We start from the raw sequence: 23,466 nt of genomic DNA, 5'->3' as shown, positions 1-23,466 counted from the left end.
ATTTCCCCCCCCCCCCCCCCCCCCTTTATATCTCTCACACTCCATCTCTCACACTTGCACAAAGCCGAATGGCGTCACCACCCACCACTCGCGTGTACACACACACACACACACTTCCTGCATCACACACACACACACCTCCTCGCCATCTGTCTGTGCAGCGGCCCATGTCTCTGGCACTGGGAGCAGTTGGGAGCAAGAGAGTGAAAGAGAAAAGTGTCTCTTGGCTCTGTAGTCTCCGATCCCACTTCCTCTCTTTTTTCCTCCTACTGTGCTGTTGTATATCAAACGCTCTCACGACATCACACAGTCCGCCGACGGGCCCTCCCCGCTAGCGCAACGCCGCCATTGCCGTCGTATCCACGTTGAAGCAAAGCGATGGAGGATGCGTGCCCTGCCTTTTTTTCAGTGATTTCACTTCACAGCTTTCGTTGATTAACTACGGGATACACATTTCGCAAACGTGAAAGCCCACGACTCGACAAGAGGAAAAAAAATAAACATGCCTGATTAGCTTATGTATAAGGCGTTTTCATATTCATACCACAGATGGCAGAATCCCTCTCAGAGGCAGCAAATATAAAGAAACTGGGAGGGACGGAGTCTATTCATGTGCACTGTGACGGGAGTGATCGCGAGAAGAATCTGGATGCTGCTTCACAGATGTTAGTACCTCTCCTGAAGTACAAAGAAAGCTGCATATTCTTTTTTTAAATTCCTGTTAAATTTACCAACATGACTCTCAAATGTGAACCCAGGAATCACGACGTCTGCAGAACATAATGAGAAAAATCCAAAAGGCATATAGGTGATTCTCTGTCATCAACATTTCCTTCTCTTTTCAGGGAATTTTCATAACCATGCAGCTTTACAAAGAGCTTTGTAGGCAGCTTAAGTCATTTGAACAAAAAAGCATTCCCTCTCTCTCTCTCAGTCTCTTCCATTTAGACAGCAAGCCAAAGTGCCTCCATAACGGCACTATATTCAACCGGAGTGATAAGAAATGGCAGCTATCAGCGGGCGCTTTGGAAGCCGCATATAACAGTTATTGTGTGTGTATATATAAAAATTGATTTATGTGGCCTATCACTTAGGAGGTGCAATATGGGGATGAATACGGGCTAATATAATAATGTGGAATGAGTGAGGGGGTTAAGGGAAGGACCAGATGCTGCCTCAAGGTGAACAAAAAGTATGATCAAAGTCCAGAGATATTTAATAAGACACTATATTTCAATATCTAAAGCAGTGGGAGACTGCCTTGATACTGCATATCATGCAGATGGAATGTATATATATATATATAGTATTTGGGCTACTAGTGATGATGATGGGTAAACAGAGATTGTCTTCAGCATGTAGTAGAACACAATTTAAATAGTTTTTTATAATATATCCTAATTATATTAATGAATATGAATAAAATGAAAAATCAGAAGAGCCTCTTGTTTTTTTAACATTTCACAGAAAAAAAAATTGAATAACGTATACCACATTGCATGCTAAATGCATACTTATACATAAATATATGACTATACATACTGCAAAAAAAAAATGCTTCATTTGCAGACTTGTAAACACATCATAGATCTAAAAAGCGACTTTTCTGTCAGCAATATTACTCTCTCCTCCCCATTAAATGCAGTACGGAGAAACGGGCTTGGCGGGAGTAAACAGCCTCATGTTTACCCCTTGGCGCGGAGCTGGTGCCATGTCCAGACTTGTAAATCAGGCCCATTGAGGTAGCATAATGCTGATGATTATGACAGCCAGTCGCGTGGGAGTGATAGAGGGACGTTGAGTTATGGGCTCGGGGAGGATGCCCAGAAAACTGGAGAGTCTCACAAATGGAGAAGCACTTTCCCCCAAACACAAGTCCCCAGATGGGGACTAATGCTGCAGTTGGCGGCGGAGCCACCCAAATGAGTGCACATTAGCCGCTCAAAACCCACAGAATAGTGAAGTATGTTTGTTTTTGCATTTCACTGTTCTGCCGCTTCACTCTATTACTGCGAGATAATGTTTTAAAAAAAAACACACAGCCTGAATGAAAAGAGCGGGAGACAGTATTTTGGAAGTGTTTTTTCGTGTTGCACTGGCGTCACTTAACTAGATGACTTTTGCGACGGGAAATGCATCCCGCTCACTATATTACAAAAGAATGTCCTGTTTGCATTCCGCTTTATTCATTCGACTCCCCTTTGCGGGTGAGCGATCATTCATTCGCATTGATCGTCAGCCATGATAATATAATCAGGCGTAAAGCCTGACAAGGCTGGCCGGTCCGATAGATCAGAGCTGCTGACAGCGGAGCTATGCACAGGTCATAAACCCTCACCTTCCCTGTTTGACCCCGCATCAATTTGGCTCTTTCCAATATGAATGCAAATAACAATGCATTTTTGGTGACATGTTTATGGTTATCTCTGTATCTCCGCTCGCTCCGCCTGCTGCCCCCAAATGTGCTGATGTTACCGAGCTAATGGGATTGAAAAAGGTAACCGATTGCTCACTAGTGATCAGCTCGCGACTCCCCTCCCCCTCCCCCCTCTTACCACTCCCCAAAAACATAAACAAAGCGACCACGCATGCCCTTGCTCTCTCTCTCTCACACACACATGCATACCTACATGTCCTCCACCCCAGTCACTTGTGTATGCATTGAGCTGATAAGTACTGCGGTTCATTTTCCCCATGGCAAAGCACAGTAAAAATCTGGGGAGTAATAATTGCTTTGGGGTGGGTGGGGGGGTTGGGGGGGCGAGACGAGGATGGCTAAATATGCTTGATTGCCTCCTAAGCTTTGGTGCTGTGTAATGAAATATGGCTGCTGCAGACGGAGCTCCCGTGCGATAGCTTTCTTGTCACTTCCCTCACATGCCTTTTTTTTTTTTTCTTTCACCCCTTCACTCTTCTGTTCTGGCATTTTCGTCTTTGCTCATCCGTTGCCTTTGTTACAGAATGGAGTCCATCAAAGCTTGTGTTGCCATTGAACACTTATCTTAGCTATAATGTAATAATTACGGGGGCCAAATCCAGCCTAATTGAGTATTCCTCGCCACATCAAAATGGCAGGCGCCCTAATATTCCTCTGTTCTACAATTTAATTTGTGGATTCATTAGCATGAACGGGGATGTGTAGGAAGAAACCAGATAATAAGAAACTCAACAAAAACACTGCGGATGGAGTCAGGTTGAAGATTGCTCGTCTGGATAATTATGTTTCCCTGCCATTTTAAACGTTCGGACCCCTAAAACTAAATAAACAAGTGTGTGTCCGTTAATGCCCACAAATACCTTTTAATTAAACTAAATATGCAGTTGGCTTGTTTGCTTCCATTTCCACTTTTATATAAAAAAGCAGGAAATTGATTATGAATTAGCACAAATGGGAAGTGCTGGGCAGACCACTGTAATCACGACATTCATAATCATCACTGCTAATCATCTCATTTGACTGCCATAAAGCCTTACAATAATGTTTTAAAAGATAATGAGTCAAATTAAAGCTCATCCACAGTGGCTTAAAAATAAAAAATGTTTATCCCTAACTCATTTTTGTTGTAACCACCCAAAGCACATTGCACTCTGTTGGTTAAATAAGTAGCTAATCATTTACAAGAATATTAGACCACAGGCTTGTATGGGCACAGCAGCATCTGCTAATGCATTTAGCAAGAAAATAGCCTGAGAAAATCTTCCGAGCACATTAAATGAAAGACTTTTTTTTTCTCCTCCCTCCTCTCTTTTCCTTCCAGAATAACTCACAAGCCTAATTTGTTGTGCTACTTAAAGGAAAATGTAATTACACTTGTTTTCATTATAATTCACAAAGCCAATCGATAACTGCGGTGAAGTCATTCTCCGCTGCGCACGCAATTTTCGGTTTCTTCAACTGAAATTCGGTTGCAAAACAAGTATCCTGTATGTCTTTCCCATATATTTTCTGAATACAGTAATGATGCTGAGTAATTAACTAATTAAAATGAAAATAAAGACTTCTTTTAGTACGGCAAATAATGAACAGTAAACGCCAATGGTGCTTTATTACTATGAAGCGCTCCTTGCTATTTGTAAATGTGCCGAAATGACCGGCCTTTACTCTACGTAGACGGGCTGATGAAGCTATTCATCCCTATCCTGTTCCCCTCTGTCTTTTTTTATGCAGTTCTCTTTCCTGAGACGTCAACCACAGGATGAAGCCTGCAGCAGGTAAGAGACTGAATAGCTGATGAGTGTAGGACAAGAATGTTCTGACCTCTGCTTTGCATCATTTCCCACGTGCTCACAGTCCAATGCGACACATCTGGGGAGCCCACGTACTGTGCTGCTTTTTATGTTTTCTGATTCATAATCCAGGTGATCATGTGTCCAAATACCCATCTTTGTTGGGAGGGGGATTTTATACGTTGAGTGATATTAAATCAAGTGCTAAAGTGAATCTGGACTCCTGCTCAATCCCTCCCATCTCCTGACCTGCAATCGAGGGATGAAGGGGGGGGGTTGGCCAGACTATATCTGGCAACCTAAACCTTTTTAAAGTGACTGAGAGCGTGAGGGAGACTGACTGGCACTGATGGGACCAGACTAGGACTGTGCTGCACTGCGACCAGGCCTCACAAGCCTGATTGATAGAGTGTGATGAGACTGTCACTGAGCAAGGAGAGCAGCAGAGAGATAGGCTGAATGGAGGGAGGGGAGGGGAGGGAGGCGGGCTGACCACGGCGGAGAGATAGAGAGAAATAAATTTGAGAACATGTGAAGGATGAAGTAGAGGGATGAAGTGGCGGGATGGAATGTGTTTCAGACACTTGAAGGATGCGGAGGTGGAGGAGGGGTCACTGGCGGAGAGGTGGGATAGATACTGCAGGGAAGGCTCCGCTTATATGCGAGTTACGTTTGGCAGATTTAGTTCACATGATATACAGAGCATACATCTAAAAAAAAAAAACATGTAATCCATCCCTAATGTATATAAATGGATCATTAGTACATGTTTTTAATGGAATTAACTTAAAAAACTATGTAAATTGAAATGCAAATGTGAGTTATTTAGCGACCACTCGTTTTACCTTTTCACTACAATTCCCCTATACTGTATGTAGGCCATGTGAATGTCATAAATAGTTCACTGGCTTGTTTATCAGTCTATCAGCACCTGCTCTGGACACAATATTAGATCTCGTGGACACATGGCTTCTTGGCAGTGAATGGAATACAGGCTGAGCTAAAGCCCTGTTCTGGGAATTCCACAGTTAGTGATTTGAGACTCAATAAAGGCACCATGTTTTACTTTTATCCTTGCCTGAGGAAAGAGGGCTGACTCACCAGAATGCCAAAGTTATTATTAGTGCCTCACATGTGTGGAGGAAAAGCGATGCGTATGTGCGTCTGAGTGTGAGAAACGAGCGGAGAGGGAGGCGGAGAGGGAGAGGCTGAGCTCCAGCAGCAGAGGTAAGTGCATGCAGGAGCAGCATGAGGAGCTCTTATCTGCCGCCTGCCAAGCCCTGACCGGGTTGCCCCGACCCCCGCGCCCCCTCCCCCTCTAACGGGGCTTCCCACTAGTCTGCTGAAGGCAAGGCGGCCAGGTGAAATGAGCAATTCCCATTCAGGGACAGGAGCGCGGAGCAGACTCGCCGTGTGAAATGGCTGCTCACTTTGGCAGATCAATGCACTCCCCTTCCCCTCGTGCACTGCCACTGAGTGATAGCTGAGAATAAAACGAAGGAGGGGGTTGTCCGTGAGCTTGTTTGTGTATATGTGTGAGTGTGTAGCGGGGGCAGAGCGTTAGCGGGGCATTTAATGATATTTGCCATGGCTGCTCTGAGTGAGCGCCGTCGCAGGCAAATGGAAAATGCTTTGCATTTCCTCAAAAGACATGCAATATTGCTGTTGCCTCTTTAGGAAGAAAAAGCGCCGTTGCCAGTCCCACCGGATATGAGAATGTGCAGCCACTGAACTGGAAATTTGGCCGATATGAATGATATTAGTGACTATCATTAAAATGCTTAGTTGTGGCAAAATGAATTCCATATCTCCACAGTGATGAAACTCATATGTCAAACATGTGTAGCACGGGGTTGGGCATATACGGTTTCAACCGTTACATTGTGAGAATATTTGATATGTGCATAATCAGGGCCAATTTCCTAGCAGGTAATCATACAGACTCAATAACCTGTGGATTATATATTTATGATTTGAATGTAAGAGAGTTGCAAGCCTATTGTCTACCCTCATTGTTAACTCACTCCAGATTCTACACTTGCAGGGACCTTGAATCACTATGGATGATTCCAACAATGCACTTCGTTGATTAGTTATTGGTTACATCATTGACTCACGAGTGCCATGTGATTCATGGTAAAATCTATTATTTAAATCTCAACTCCCTCACAATTCTACCATTCGTATGATTAACGCTCATGATATTTTGTCCATCTGAGACGTCAGATATGCAATAGTGTAAGCACAATAGCCACACAAAGCATGAATGTGATTATCATAAATAACATTAATACAGTGTATATTATGCTCAAGCCTTGCAGCAGGGTAGCCCTGGGTACAACATCTGTCCAGACTGTCAATACTGCAGTACTGACAGAAAATAAATCTAATTGATTATTCAGATGTCAGATCAAATGTCTCCTCTTACTGGAAAAAATATATAATTAAGATGAAATGTAATATGCAGATCAAGGGAATGTGTGTTACAATTAAAGTATGGTCATTTGCAATATGGAAAAAAACATTGACTGAATCCCAACACAGTCACAACAGCCTCTTTTTGGCCACTCAGTAAAAATATGTTATACAAAGATCGTACAGGTCTTCAGTAAATATCCTTCACATTACTCTCATTTTCACTCCAACCAAAGTTCATCTCTGTTATCATCTGATGAGGAAATGTTGGTCTTGTGCACAAACTAGTACCCTACTAGTACTGGGTCCTTTGCACTCTCTTTTGCACAGACATTTTGGATTCTGGTTTTGCATTATGCAGACGATACAGTATTATTTGCGACTGAAATGTTGAATTACGAAACTATGAACATAAAATCATGTAAACTGTAAGAGGCTGGATCAGAAACTATAAGTCCACAATGAGACTTATGAGTCTCGTTCTCACAATCAGACAAGTCTTAATTCGTCTCACATTAACGACGAATTAATCAATAAATTACTCTCACTAAAACTCTAAGAATTCAAATTTACTCTGGAATCATTTGGTCATGTTTGGAAGCCCACAGTGTTCCCGTAAGCATAGCAAACAGCTGTGCACCACAGTTGAGGGGCAAATTAAAATTTATAAGAAAATTAAATCACCTTACCCCCTCTTGTAAATAATGAAGGAGTGATGGTCTCTAAGCAATCCGGACCACTTCAGTTTCATTAAAGTGTGCTTGCCAATTCTATGATGACTTAAAATGATTCAGTTTGAATAAGGAAGTACAGAAGCACGTGACCTGAAGCTAAATTCTGTGTATGATGTAAGAATGAGCGTTTAACAGCCACAGTAATTGCAGCTGGAGTCTTAATCATTTGGTAGAACACATGCTCAGTTTCACTATTACAATTTTAAAGCTCACAAAACATTACAAGTAAATCAAATAAACTCACTCACTCAGCATAAAAAGAATGACTATAACCTTAGATCTAATATAAATTAGTGACATATTATTCAACCTTTTTTGCTACTTGTTCAGAGAGTTCCCTTATAATAAAATGGCTAAAAGTACATTTTTTATAAACTATATATCAAGATTTATTTGTCATCTCTTCAATCCTTTTACCAAACCTCTGACGTCTCTCAACATCACTGAAGCCTGAGTTGAGAATATAGTCAGGCCTATGCAGACATGACAACAATAGAGTGCAGTTGATTACATGGTTAAAAGTACGGACAAGGAGACAGAAGAGCACAGGATGAGAAAATAGAAAACAGCGCAGCCTCTCAGCTTTGATCGCTCTCAGCATCTTAAAGTTAGAATGTCCTGTTTGTGCGCCGTCTTGGCAGAGGCCGGCTGCGGGAGGGCTGCATCTCGGTCATCAGCTGTCAAGGCAGTAATGAACAGTGTTTACTAGTAATACCATGCGCTGCCACATTTCAGGGTGTGAAATGTCAAAGTGTCCATTTTCCCCTGAGCTAGTCTGAAGCAACACTGCCAAGGCTTTGGCTGTAAACAATGAGAAAAGAGAGGCAAGACGGCGACGGGGAGCTTACCAAGGAGTGGAAGGATGTCAAGCCTAGAAAAATAGAGATGCTCGCAAAGGGTAGAAATAGTGGATTTCAAGTGGATTGCATTTGGCAGGCACATAATGATAGCTGTTAAACAAAACGGAGGGAAGGAGAGCTGTAGAGGCTGGTGGTGGTGGTGGGGGGGGCACAAAGACATACAGAGACTGACGGAGGATACAAGACAGACAGGCAGAGACACCTGCTGTAGAATCACCTGCTGTAATAACAGTGTTGACATTCAGATAGAGAGGCCCGACAATAAGAGCGGGGCTGAGGCAGCATCCACTATGCAAATAAAAAGAACACATCAGGAAGTATTAGCTGGCGTCAGGACTTTTCAGAGCACACACTGAAAACCACTTGACCCTTTGGCACCTCGCAAGTGCTTATGCATTGTGTGTGTAGTGTGTGTGTGTGTGTGTGTGTGTGTGTGTGTGTGCATTGTTGGCACACTAAATGAAATTATGTGCCACTCTAGTCCTCATTTCAACTGCAACTCCAACTGCACATATAATGCTTTGAATAGAATGTTTATTCTTAATGTTTCTTTGTTTATAATGCATATCAATGTGTTGCTACAGGCATAACAAAGCTTCCAAAATGCCTTGGCAAACTGCATCCGGCCAAACGCCGTGGTGCACCTGTGGAGCGGGGCTACGTGCTCATCCATGCGATCAAATGTGATTAACAGAAAAACACGTGAATTCCCCCTTTCCTTCTTGCATAATCCGAACCACTCTCAAAGCCCAGCAGCTAACTAGCAAGCTAGCCCTTCTACTAGCACCAGCATCAAAACAGGAAGGAAGTGGTCAAGGAGGAGTAAATCTCAGAGGCAGTGTAGCAACTCATAATGTAATGCTGCACATAATGTGATTACTCAAATAGGTAATATCTTAAATGTAACAAAAGCTCATAATGGAATAATCTTCACATATTGTAAGAAACATGAGCCTTTAAGACAATTAAACGCCATATTTAAGTAACTGGAATCATTATGTGTGAACCATATCATTCCCATACTAATAATCACCCAGTGTATTAAATTCAGCATCACCTCTGTAAAGGTTCTCGTTTGTCTAAACCACTGGATATCGTTAAATTAAGGATTCCAACTGTGTCATGTAAAACTATATGGCTTTCTATGCTTCATAAAGACAAGGAGAGTACTCTTTTAAACAAAACACAAATTAGATTATGCACTGCATAATGTAATATTTCTCTTACAATGTAATAACTTATTGCATTATGCACAGAACATATTATGTCATGTCCTCATGGTTTATGTGAGTTTTTATTCCATTTAAATTACCACAATATGCACAGGTAATGTGCAAGTATTACTTGCAGGCGCCCCATACCATAGGAAAACAGTTTCTAGCGTGTACTGAAATCTTTCTCCGATTAGTTAAAGCTGCTGTATTGCATAGAGTTTGTTTTCCTTGATTGGCATTCCAATTCCACTCACATCTCCACCCTTTCATTCTCACTGTCATGCTATCTTGAATACCTAGGTTAAACATAATTCAAAAACACAAAGGATCATTAGTTGGCAAATTTATTCTCGACTCTCCCTTTCATGCACCCCACCTGGTCTCAAAGGGCCTATCAATCAAAATCCGGCTCAGTTGATATCGCATTCACCATTGCACATTTTTCATTTCCTTTTAACCGCTCAGCAGTCTTTTGTATCAATGTGGACCGGTGGTGATTGGAGTAGAAACTTTTCATGTTTGAACTCAGTGGGATTTGAAGGATTGCAGACATCAGCAGATTCTCGCTGAAGCACAGGTCAATACCTATTATAGTAAAAGCAATAGTCAATATAGTGCTCTCCCATTGCCAGCTCCAGATTTGGCTGCTTTCAAAAGCCGCGGCCCTTTCTACAGCACTTCGATGACGAATACGACGGTTCAACAACACTGTGATTGTTTGTCTTGTCAGGGTTTTTTTTCTGGCAATATAAAAAAGATTGGAGCGTTGTGAGAAGAGCTTCGCTTCTCCACTATACACAGAATAAACTCTAATGTGGTCGGTTGTTCCAAAGTCGAGATTGATTGGGTGTTTGCCATCAATGCTCTTAGGAAAGGCTGGTGCAGTTCGGAGCTTAGACTCGCCAAATGACGACCCCCAATTTGAATCACTGCCAAAAACACACCTTTATTGACTTGCCTTTAGCTAATCAGCTTCAACCAGTTGGTCTTGACTTCTTTCTTAATGCAGTACTCGCAATCTACGAGCATGATTGTCAACATCCTAACATCATAGTCAGACAAAAGGTCTGGGGATTATTATTGCAGCTATATGTAATGTAAATATTCTGTGGCAAAATAATCGTTTTGCTGCTTACTCTTCCTCCATGCAGTATTATCAGACTTGTTTAATTGAAGATTAGCTGCTAACAAAATTCTGTGATGAAGGCGCTCGCCACCCTCGCTAATATGTTACAGCTCAGTCTTCATAGCAATTGTATCCATATTGATCAATCTTCCAGCAGATGATTCACACAATGCCATGTTTCAGCGCCAATAGGACATGCTGTGTAGTTTATACAGCAAGGCAAAACGTATGGCGGAGATGGTGTCTGATTTTGGCCAATGCCAGAGTTCTGTTTGGCGATCTGGTTAGAACATTAATATTGTCACAAATAAGGAGCTGCTATTATTGCCATGAGGTTTGTCATTAGTTAAATCTTACACAGGGAAATTATTTAAAAAATTTAAAAAAAACAAGACCGTAGAATTAAATATCTGAATGTATTAAAAAATGGAAATGCTCTGATTTATACAAGGGAGCAGAGGAGTGCAGACAAGCTTGAGCGACTATGGGAAATGAGATTTGGAATATGACAGAGCTCCTAATATCCTTGCACGCGGCATCCCAGCATGCATGCTAAAGCCCCGTCTTGACCACGAAAGCACAGCAGGAGAAGTTGGCTAAATAAAATGGAGGAGGCGGCTGTGGAATATAATTCTGAATGCCTATAACGACTACAGTATCGGCCGTCTTGGATCTGTACTTCTTCATTCGGATGTTCTCATTTGTATCCACACCTGTGTCATTCACAGCCTTACGTCTTAACCTAATTTCATGGTCTACGGGTTCGGATGGATGGCTCTGCTGCAACTTGTACACTGACGGGAGGAGAGAGAGAGAGAGTACCATGAGTGTGTCTGCACTCACATAATAACAATTGTGGAGGAGCGAATGGAAGAGAGAGGGCGAGAGAGCGGGAGAGGGGGAGTGAGGGAGGGAGGAGGGGGGCTGCTACAATAGCATAGAGAATTGTAGTCCCTGCCAGATATTAACCTTTTAACCTTGTACTTTTCTGTTAACAAAAATACATTAAGCTCCTCTGGATAGCTGACAATGAATTTGGGTTTTACTGACTTTCACTGAGTGTGACTGAATGGTCAGAGTTGAACCGGATTTTTTGATAATGTGCTTCAATTACAGTAAAAGTCTGATGAAAATACAAGTTTAAAAAAATAGATCATGCATACTGTATTGCAGCATTTGATAACAGTAAATGTTATTTGCCATTCCTGCTCTTAAAATCACAGACTATAGCCATGATTACATATTGATTAAGTAATTCCTATTCCACTACAAATTGTTCTCTCCCCCCATAACCTTTATTTTTGTCAATGTAATTACTCCCTATATTCTTAAGCAAAGTGTCAGCATAGCCCTTTTAGTTTGCCAGAGTATCTTCTGGTGTAATGGCTTATTTAGCCAAACTAGGCATGACAGCAATTATACTGGAGGGAAATCGATTGCAACAAAGCACTCTGCTTGGACAAAAAAAAAATAAAAAAATCAAATTGACTGTATATTTTTTCTTGAGACAAGCTGCAAAATGATTGCATACTTTAGAGAAAATCTGCAATTCTCGACACGATTAACAACATTACACCAATGTGACATAAATACATGAATACAGAGACGGACAGAAACAAAGAAAATAAAAATGAAACTACAACGGCTTCAACAATTTTGCAACAATGCAAACACAAGCACGATTAAGGCTTTTTGCATTCCTATATTGCAAATTTCCTTTTCCATTGATGTCCACAGAGCTCTGCTGAAGACACAATCCAAGATAATTGCTTTTCCACACACTAATTGATAAAGAATATGACATTTTATTTCAAGAAAATGTGTCTTAGATTGCAGGTTTGATCTCAAGCGCTGTGATATGTTAATTAAGTGTTCAATTGAAATGCTGTTGCGAGAAAACTGAAATGTCACGATGGAATAAAACAACATTGCGTCCCCTCATCTTACCAATAAGTGTTCATTTTAAAATAGAGACATTTTAAAGCCCTTCCATGAATTAGGGGGTTTTAACATCAGCATTTACAGGTAGGTGATTGAGCAGCAATGTTCTGAGTCATTTTGTCCGTTTGAATTCATACACAATTTATGTACACAGAGAGAACACACAGCTTTCTATTAATTAAAAGGTAACCTATGTCTTGCACAGCAAAGACCACCGCCGCTGTATTTTATTATCTCTTACCTTGCTTCTGCGGGAATTTCATTTTCCATGTTGTCATTATACGTATGAATTTTGAAGTTCAGAAGAGGGGAAAAGCAGTGAAGCAGTTTCCGCTAAGCTTATTTTAATTACTATAGTATCTCGCTTGTGCGCCGCTACAGTCTTCACAGGAATGTACAGTACAATGAAAGATATAGTATAAGCATAATGAATATTCTAATTATCCCTTTTCATATTCAGATTCATACAATGGTTTTATATTCTTCGGATAATAGCACCATATTATGTAAGCCATAATAAGTGCATGTAATTACTGACATAATAATAATATGTGTCATAACAGTAGTCATCGTGCTGAACTAAGCTACAGATCTCTAGTATTATTGCTATCAGTAAAAGGTAACTTGAGATCATAAATGGCCGTGTAGTTTTTTTTAAGGCGGTCTGCTACCCGGTGCCATTCGTTGTCAATCTTCATTCCTGTTTCCAGACGCCAGTCTGTTGAAGATAGATCCCTCATATGTCACAACCACACAGACCATTTCCCGGAGTCCGCTGTGACTGTCAGGCTCCGCGGACCATGAAAGCCGTATATGTGATGCCCGGAATTACCTCATCGCAGAATCCCACAGACTCCCACAAAAACCATCCCTTCAAGAGACACTAAGTGAGCTCGCTGACACTTTTTTTAGGCAAGTCTTTGCCAACAAACACAGTGGGAACTATTTCACATAAAATAAATCCATTTTACAGTATGTGGGTAGAAATTGAGTTGAGCATGAATTATCAGGTTAATGTTGTCCAGGAGAGTCAGCAGGTTAAATCATAGATTTTGTGATGAATGATGGTGTGTTTTGGGCATTTTAATAAGGCACCACGGCGCCCACCAAATACATAATTTAACAACATCGTAAATCTGTGTTGGATTTTCGGAACGTGATCTATAATGCCCACTCTTGGTCTCATAATCTGTCTCCCATCTTAACAAGAGGTGTCTGAGGCAAGAGTGGGGAAGAAACCCAACTCTCTCTGGTGCAATTATAGAAGTGCACTGCAGTCACTTAGCCTGCTAATACACGGTGTGATATTAATTACTGTTTGTAAACAATGCACTTTGCAGAGATTATTGCATGCACACGGCGTCCTCCATTTGTGTTGGGTAATTCTCACAAGTGATTAAGTGGTGAGGCTAGGACAGCTGTTCAAGATGAGTTCATTGGCATGTTTAATTAATTGCACTTGAGATAATTATTCAATCATTACTTTGATTAATTTCCTGCATCCCGGATAATGCATCAAACGTCTGCTTGATGTCAATAGTTTTGAAAGCGCTGAGGGAACAAGGCTAACCATTTTTTGGGCATCTGATTCAGGGCTAAATTCTGCTTTTGTGGAGAGAATAATGTCAGCTGGCCATGATATTTTTTATTATTATAGCTACACGGTTTGATTTGAACAACGCTGATGCTCACTTAGCAGGCACGCCACTAAGGTTGTCCTAACACCTCACACCTGCTTTCCCTTGTGTTTCCAAACCATCAATAACACCCCGTCACTGCTCACTTCAACATTTTGAGTCCATTCAGTCCGCATTATGTTCGAAACATGCTTCTTCTTCACCCCCTCAGATATGCAGGGTAGTCGCAACATCCGACTGAAGGAAAGCCAGGCAAATCGTTTGTGAGAGATCTTGTCAAACAGATTAATTCCCACCCTGGGCCTCGGGGTTCTGGGCCGTTTTTCTGTCATGCTGCTTTGCCAGGCTCCCTCTTGATAATACCCCAAAGATAAAATTAATTGTGCAGGGAGATGTGGGATGGGGAGTATCTAAAAGGACCTTGAGCAACACATGAAGCTCTCTTTTTCCTCTCCGCTCCTCTGCATGTGAAAACACAGACACAATCAAACCGTCAGAAGCATGACACATTGCACCAACGATCACTAACTTTGTTAGGAAGTTTCTGGAAGTGGGGAGTCCTGAGAGAGATGTGAAGGGACAGAATCAACCCTCATGAAACATCCTTGTCCAAGAATGTCTGCGCTCAAATTATCATCAAAGTGGAATCCCTCGCTTCATCAGCAGTTTTACAGAGAGGGTTGACACACCAATATTTGTCTACAACTGTCGAGTTGTACAGCCGCAAGTTCAGGAAAGTGTTCCTCTCTACTTTGACATAATCAGTCAAATGAAATAACGATGAGACAGCCGTATTAAAGTCTGACCAAATCGTCCACCAAGGAATATCAGTAAAACAGGAATACAGATCTACAGCTATACTAATGGCTCTACGAGGCTGTGGTGCTTTGAGTATACCAATACCAGTGAAATTCCATGATTCTTGATACCCAATTTGACACCGTGGTAATAAATAAATACAAATCCCATGTACATCAATATACATTGCTTTACTACAATATGAATTGTTTATTTTAACGACTTAAGTATTAAATCCCTGATGATCCACATTAAATACTACATTTTAGAAGATTACATTTGAACACATCATGATAACATGATAGTTTACCTTTACCTTTACATTTCATCATCTCAGAGCCATGAATAAATGTATCAAATGTCAAGATATTTCACTAAAACATAAGAATGTCAACGTCATGATAGGGCTAGAGGAAAAGTTGGAGAATCGCCAAAGTCATTAGGATTCTTCCCGTCAGGGCAATGCCAGTATGTGCAGGATTTCATGGCAATCCCTCCAATATAGGTGCTGAAATATTTCACCCATCCTCTAACGTGGCTATAAAAAAACATCCCTGCTGGAAGTACTGCCCATTTAGCTTAACGACACAGTATAGCAGTCAAAGGCAGTCACACTTAGCGGACCTTTCCCACAACCTCCCTTCAGAGCAAACAGCTCAGAACATTAGCTAACGAGTGCTAATCCCTGCTGTGACTGTGTGCAAGGGCACAATGTCTCAGTCTTTCAACAGTGCTGGACCTAAAGAGCCACCTTAAGACCAATTTCACCAAGACATATTCCATAGAGAACGAAGCAGAAGAGCGGGTAGATTGTGGCAGCTGTATGTATTTTTTTTTAATAGCCCCATGGCACTTGAGTTATCCCCATCACCTCCAATGGCAGATGGTGCAAATGAGCCTTTATGTGCTGCTGCTAGACACTGTGGACGGGCAGCCAATGTGCAGTCACAAGAGACCCCATGTTAGCATGGCTAGGAGACTGGAACAAAAGTGTTTCCTTTAGTGCCGTCATGGCCAAAACACATCGCCACCAACTTCAGAGGTAGATAACGTTTGTGTTACTAAATCAGGGTTTTGTCAGCTGCCTATTTTGCTGTGAGAAATGCCAACTAAAGTGACTTGGCTGTTGTAACATTTTTTGTTGTTAGCATAGACGGTGTGGCTGTCAAGATTCATAGCGCTGTATGAATAAGAGATGAGATCATTGAGTTGTTTGTTGCTACAGAATGCATTTGTGCGAAGATTTCAGAGGAGTCAAAGAGTAGTCCAAGAATGTTCTGTGCTGAAAGCAAAACAGTCCCTGGAAAGAATATTATGTTCGGCACTTATCCTTTTTGGATCTCATTTCACACACGTAGTCATGCAAGGACACGGCGGTGCACGACCCCACATCAGCCCTTGCAGTCCCCGGGGCGGGCAACATCAACAGTTTTGAGATCAAGTAGTTGCCGCTGTCACAGTGTGACATCACCAACCGGGCTGGCTGTGTCCCAGTGGTGTCCTCCTTTGGAGGCAGAGCTATTCTACAACAGAGCTCATCCTGTGATGCTGCTGTGTCACTCAGGGACCCAGACAGGCAGCGAGCAAGGATGACAGCCTGGGAATGAGAGCTCAAGAGCAGGTGGAGACTATTGACAGGGCCCCGGGGAGCAATTATGAGAGAAACCCCAAGGGCCTGCTAAAAGGAAACTTGGTTAAGTCCGTTTGAAACACAGTTCTGACCCCTGTTGAGGGATAACAGTTCTTGCTAGTTAGCTGGTCACAAAACTAAATCTGAAGCTCAACTGGTGACGGAGTAATCACATAAAACCCATAGGTGTTGTCATATTTAAGATTTCAGCTTAAAAAGCATTTGGCTTTTCTGTCAGTAAACTCGTGTCAGTCAGTCGTCATCTCTGAATCTGTTAAACATTAAATGCAGCGACGCTGCATTAACAAGCTGCACCTTTTGTGTTTTTTTTTCACCCACTTCTCAGAGTTTGTATTTTTAAGCCTATAAAAATCCAAGAGGAATAAATTTGAGCTACCGTTGACACGCAGCACATCAGTCTCCATAAAATACCTGCAAAAGATCAAAGCGGACAGATAATGGCTTCGAAGCGGACTCGGCTTGCTGCCCTGTGACAGACATTTCCAATTAAAAAGGGTAAATAACTTGAGATTCATCTATTTCACCCTGTCCTGGAATTTATCTGTCCATCGTGCTTTAAATCCCCTCACCCCTGAATATCGCAGATTTCGACTTCCTTAGCAAATAAATATATATAGTTGGAATATCCTCATTCTTCTATTTAAATCTACCTCCACGGTCTGTGTCAGAGCTTTCATGGGGCAACACAGGTTCTGGAGGAAATTAGTAATAATAGTACACCGACATGATATGAACAGCTCGTAGTCGCAGTACTGTTAACTGTACCCATCCATGTGGGGTGCTAGCTCTATGTATAACTTCTATGAGCTACTATGTAGAGAAGAGAAAGAGCCCTTTCCATCAAATCTAATTATATAATGATTTTAATGAAACATAACTGCAAAAGTAAAAAGAAACAACCCAAGACTTTTACATTCCCAAGTTAGCCAAAATGGCCGGACCCAACCATAACCTGAATGTGGCACAGCTGCTGCTCAGCCTAATGCCGCCAGTGTGATTAATGGGCTTCCTTTTGGCCGAAAGCTTGCCCAAGTGCTAATAACTGGAGATGATTCCAAGCCTAAGTCGCCCCCCATGCCTGTATCCCAAAAAGCCAGCCAAATTTGGCCCTCTGGTGTCAGAATACAACCGAGCGATGTTCAGCTGTAATCAGCCCGACTCCGCCGGCTACCTGGGCTACTGTAGATTAATCCTTACATTGCCCTTTTCCATTAACTTCAGCCAACATTAAAGCGAATGCCGCATCATGGTAGTGGGGGACCGTCCATAGGGGGGGGAAAGAAAGTCTGCCTTTTTTGTAAATAAAGTGACATGACTCATTAATGTGATGAATGACCATGCAATTCCCCAGGACCTCAGCATCAAGCCTTCTCCCAAACCCCCTTCAGGCGTCCCTCTAGTGGGCCATTCCGGGTGAAAGCCAAACATTTAAACGTGTGCCTCGAAGTGCTGACGCAAGCTGGTCTGCCGGCCAAATGGTCGCTCTTTTCAGCTGTTGAAGCTCCCAAGGACCCATTTCACTGTTAACATCAAATCATTAACTTCCCCCCACACTCAGTCACTTAGAGTTATAGGGAAATAGATAGAGATTTAAAAAAAATAAAGATAATTGCCCACTGTAGAGGCTAAATATGCCACATTTTTAGGTTGTAAATGAATAGAATCAAAACTAACACTTCTCTCCGGTCATGATCTCGTCAACCACAAATTGCCGAGATTTTGGTTCATAACGTAGGGGATCAATAAAATATGATTTCTAATGCGTCACTGTCATTGAGCAAGACTTGAGATTATTCTGCTGTATTAAAAATAGAACTGCATCGCCAGACGTGTCTGAAAATCGCCGATAGCATCTTACCTTGAACTTTGATGAATACACATTTCAGAAGTAGTCTAGAAATGAAAGTTGTCTGGCAGATTTGTCCAACAAGTTGGCTCATTCTGCTCTATACAGGCGACTTAGGAAAGTAGAAATGGTGAAATGTGTGTGTTTCATTATGCAATTATGGACTCACATACAATTTATGAAGTCTCTCTGGCTAAAAGTGTGTTCAGAGTTCAGCCATTCTTTTATTTAATGCAGCCTCAGAGTACTACAATAATGAACCACGTGCACAGCGAGATACATGTATATTTTCTATGAAGCTAAAGTTTCCACACAAATCACATGATACAAAACATGTAAAGATGACAGGCCGCATTCTATCACTGGCTGTGCTGCTTAGCAAACTGCCTATTGATTACTCGCAATTATGTTTATTACTTAGGAACTCAATAATAAAACAGACCAGACCGCTCATGCAAGTAGGGTCTATTGTAACCACACCGCTTTCAAGACACTTAAGGAGGTGTTCTTCCCTCGGCACCATAGGCGGACTGGACTTGGTTTCCATGGGAACCAAGGGGCAACACAAAGTAGTACAATGAGGATCCTGCTGCTGTGCTCACAGGGCGAGCAGTATGAAATGAATGGGAATCTATTAAAACTAATAAAAGGTGTGCATATGGAGGAGAGGCTTGGATACAGAATGAAAGAATGGCACCCATTTGATAAAAATAAAGGTAGTGTGGGAGGGGGTGGGGGGGGGGGAGTGCACTCCAGGGGTGTTTGACTTCCCCACTTTCATTTCTCTGCTATAATCTTGATGTTCACAGCAAGTAGAGAGATAGCGGGTAAAGGCCATCATGTTTGAACTAGTCTCAGCTGGGTACAGTATGAACTCACAGCTGCACTGTGGGTTTGCAATCACTCACAGTACTGGAGTCTAAGAAAGATGAAGGATACGACTTTATATCAGGTTGCCTCCTTTGTATTCACACCTTGCATCCACTTGAAATCATTTTCTAAATCAATCACCTCGATGCACAAAAGAGCCATTTCTTCTTTTATGGGGTTATTTGCAGAATCTGTGTCTGCGCCAGGTGGAGTGTCAACTCTTGAATAGTGTAACCTGCAAACACTGTGATTGACTGAAAGATTGTGTTAAAATGCACCTGCACTTATTAATACGCAGCATGTGGCCCAGTGTGTGATGCTTATTAATTAGCAACTCCAGTGTAACATGTGCCAAACTCCCAGTCTACAGCCATCCGGTCCCCACTGATAGAAGTCATGTAGTCAACCTTCGGTAGAGACTTCTCCTCTAATTATTTATGAACATGAATACACATGAACCCGTGAATATCCATCTTTCAGCATTCATCTTTGTGTGCATGTGGGTTTGTGTGTGCATCCATTGTTTTGTGTGTGTGTGTGTGTAATGTGACGTTTGGAGAAGAAAAAAGTTGAAGCTGCAGTCGGAGGCCTCCCTCGAAGGCCCAGCTGTTTTTGGCACGCACCTCCCTCACCCGCGTACACGGCATGAATAGAACAGAAAGCCAATGTGTCCCTCCTTATGGCAGGTCAGAACACGAGGCAGTCCAGATTTTTCCGGAGCTAAATCAAAAAACTAAATTTCAACAGTGGCATATGAAGCGTTTGCCTCAAGGGTCTGATTTCCTCCTTCTCTGGCGTTTTAACAATGAGGCTGTACTTGACAGCCCGACTGAGGCAGCCATGTTTAAGTGGCCCTCGAGTTCATTCTCTTTTGTGTATCAAAGTTTTTTTTTAGTGTAAATTTCTATTCCAGTACTTTTTCTCTTTTTTATTACATGTTTATTGTATGCACCATACACAACCGAGACAAATTCCTTGCAAGTGAAAACTTACTTTGGCAATAAACCTGATTCTGATCTGATTCTAAAAGCTCCACAAAGGATATGTTTGCAACTCGCATGTGTGTGTTGCTAACAAAAGCCTATCAGGACAACTCTGTCAGACGTCAAACTAAAACCCACCATTATCATTGTTCTCATCAGTCAAATGTGGATCACTGAAATACTGTGAGACCATTGACGGCATCACCGTATGCACTCATGCACGGGTACTACCCTAACAGAGACCTGCACTTAAAAACAATGCTCACTACGGCCACTAGTGGTCAAACACTCCTAGGGATACCTTTAATATGGGCACAGGGATCTACAAGGATTGGATGTTTTCCTCCCTTTTGCCAAGAAAAACATTAAAAATGTAAAATATTTATGATGTATTATGGCTGTCCCAACAATAAACAGTCGACACAATTTTAATAAAATTTAAAGTGTGCTGGAATATTAAAGGGAAATATAGACAAAACCATTCTGTAACTTCAGATAGTTTTTTGGCATTACCTGAGTTCATAGACTCAGCACCTGTACAAACTGCTGCCCAGACAGGATGATCCTCTTACTGCTTTAGCAATCTGGGACACTATTCCCACTACTTACTTTTGCCAATTTGCTCCTGGGAGCCCCTGAGTCCTTGTCTTCATTAAGGGAGTTCCTCATTGATCAATCACTGTCAGAGGAGCCGCTCTGTAATTGCACTGTGGCCTAATCATGACTGACGTCTCAACCCCCCCGCTCTGTCACAGGTCTCAGGAGGGAGAATGTTCCATGACTTTGACACCTTCGACCTCAAGGTAGGCCTTTAAAAAAAAAACTGTACTCTTCTCTGAGCTGCATGGTTTTATAATGGATTTTATCACTCAGGTTTAAATATGGTGGAGGTGATGAGGACAGGTGAGTTATAACATGTGATGTGGTATTTTGGGTATTTAGAAGCCCCAATGACATCATTGCCCCCCCAAACCAAACAAAACAGCAAACTTCAATCTACTTTTGCTTATCACATGCAACCAGATATGTGATATCACTGGTTGGCTATTATACAACTATGGATGACAATAGATCCAAACAATACAAAAAAAAGTGGCACAATACACCGAACAGCACAGCAAACTACAGTACAACATGGTTCCAGTTGCAGGGCTGCAGTTCCTGGCTTGAGTTCTTAATATGCATCAATCACGCCACATTTTCATGGCGTATGATTTATATGTGCTGTAGGACTCGCACTCTGTTTGTCACATTCAGTGACAAGGCCCTTACATCCGTCAAATGTATTACAATGAGTGTAAGACAAAACGCACGTCGTAACTGCAACAAATTAACTGCCCTTGACGTCTTTACTGAGTCACGCACGCCGATCCACTCGCAGCCCACTTAAGAAATATGCACAGTTGCATATATAACACAATAAATGTTTTGTTATATTACCCTTCTTAAACCTAATGACTGATTTTCTGCTGTTGTTATACCCATACAGTATGTTTGCTAAGTTTTCCCATCTGATTTACTAACATCACACACCGCGGGCCACTAATACCGAGCACCAATATGCAGTATGTTCGCTTTCATTGAACAATTTTCTCTCGCATGAAAACGTGCCCACGTACAAATGTACACTAGTGGCCATGCCGGAATTAAATCCAAATGTTAGGTTGCCTTGTTGAGCACCATTATGGCAAATTGGATGCTTTTTAAAAGAGCATTATAAGGCAACAATATCGGTTTCATCTCACCAAATCCTCCTCAAGGAGTATTGTACAACAACACGACACATTCAAGTTTTGCAAGCTAAGACAAATTCATACGATTCAAGTTGAACTGAGAGATGTCACATGTGTGAGGCTGATGTTTATAGCCACTAACATAATGCTTTATAGAGGAGGTTTTTCAGTGTTTATTATCATATAAATCCTTAGAAAGTCAACAACAAAAAAATTCATTAAATGGGCTTTATTTTTGCATTCTTCTCTTAAATTGCTGAGTCATTATTTTCCACATCTGCAATGTGTCAGCTATGGTTTCCCACAACTAAACCGTACCAAAAGGGTTTTAGTCATGATCCTCAACCAAAACCAACAAACCCGCTGACTTTTTGGGTAACAAGTCAAAGAAAACGTTTTAAAGTACAATCTACAGGGTCTGTCAGTGCTGTTTGTGTTGTAGACTGGTCCAAGGTAGCAAATCCAAGCTGTGGGAGAGTTTTCTCAATCTCTACTACAAGTGTATTTTTCTACCCCCTCTCCGGAGTTAAGCAGAGAGAGCTGGAGCAGAAGAGCTTTGAACAGCAGCAGCATCCACTACTAACGTCAGATATAGCATTAGTTTGGATTCAAGCAAGTGCATTCTCATGAGATGCATTTATGACCAATAATTGTGAATATCATCCATGTGACATTGAACATCTGTAGTGCTGCACAAAAACAACTTTTCTTTAACTGTAAGGATGATTTTTATTCATAAAACCCTGCTATTCATTGGTTTTCTTCTCTAAACTATAGGCTAAATTGATGATGAGCAGCTGGTGAAGGGCCGCTCAGCAGGTGACGGCGTTCCTGTTGCCGCGGAATGTAAAGCAGAATGACATTGAAATATCCCCGCTCACAGTTAATTTCTCGCGACTGCAGCACACAGTCGGAATACGGCAAGTTTGCCATTAGCTCGGTAATCTGTGATGTCACACCAACAGACGGATCTTTGGAGAACAAAATTGAAAGCGATGCAAAATTATGTAGAAAAAAGATCAAGAGCAATTTTCCGCGTTGAAATCGATATCTCCGTGATATTAAACCCACTGGGATGCAGAAGTTTCCACAAAAACTTGATGTGATTTTGTAAAATGATTTGCGAGTCACCCATTTTTGTGACTGAAAGGGGTCTCACGTTGTTTTATACGACATATTAGTCTCAGTCCTCCACAAGGTTATTCATGTACTGTGGATATGTATGATTATTTATTTAAATATTGATATTTTTAAAATGCATTTAGCAGCTCATGGGTGTTGTTACGTTTGGATGTACATGACATAATTTGTCATCTCCAAGAGAGGGCACGGACACGATAACAAATCCCCCCCCTCCAAATATGCTAATGCTTTATCCTGCGCCGTATTTCATGCAAATGCCTTTCATCGTATATTTTCAAATGTCATTTA

General features: G+C 41.6%; 1 protein-coding gene across 6 annotated transcripts in view; it reads left to right on the top strand.

Moving 5' to 3' along the window:
- The window catches only part of LOC311009243 (receptor-type tyrosine-protein phosphatase delta), a 309,638-nt gene that overhangs the window by 119,602 nt on the left and 166,570 nt on the right, over window positions 1-23,466 (top strand). For all 6 annotated transcript variants that reach the window (XM_084003278.1, XM_084003277.1, XM_084003282.1 and 3 more), the window contains exons 7-8: window positions 4,169-4,212; window positions 21,058-21,105. The gene's annotated coding sequence lies outside the window, so the exon portion shown is untranslated. The remainder of the gene's footprint in view (window positions 1-4,168; window positions 4,213-21,057; window positions 21,106-23,466) is intronic.

The sequence above is a fragment of the Eutrigla gurnardus genome, assembly GCF_963514095.1.
Source record: "Eutrigla gurnardus genome assembly, chromosome: 23".
NCBI classification, from domain to species: domain Eukaryota; kingdom Metazoa; phylum Chordata; class Actinopteri; order Perciformes; family Triglidae; genus Eutrigla; species Eutrigla gurnardus.
The sequence above is the reverse complement of the archived record's forward strand: the minus strand, read 5'-3'. Positions and strand labels throughout refer to the sequence as shown.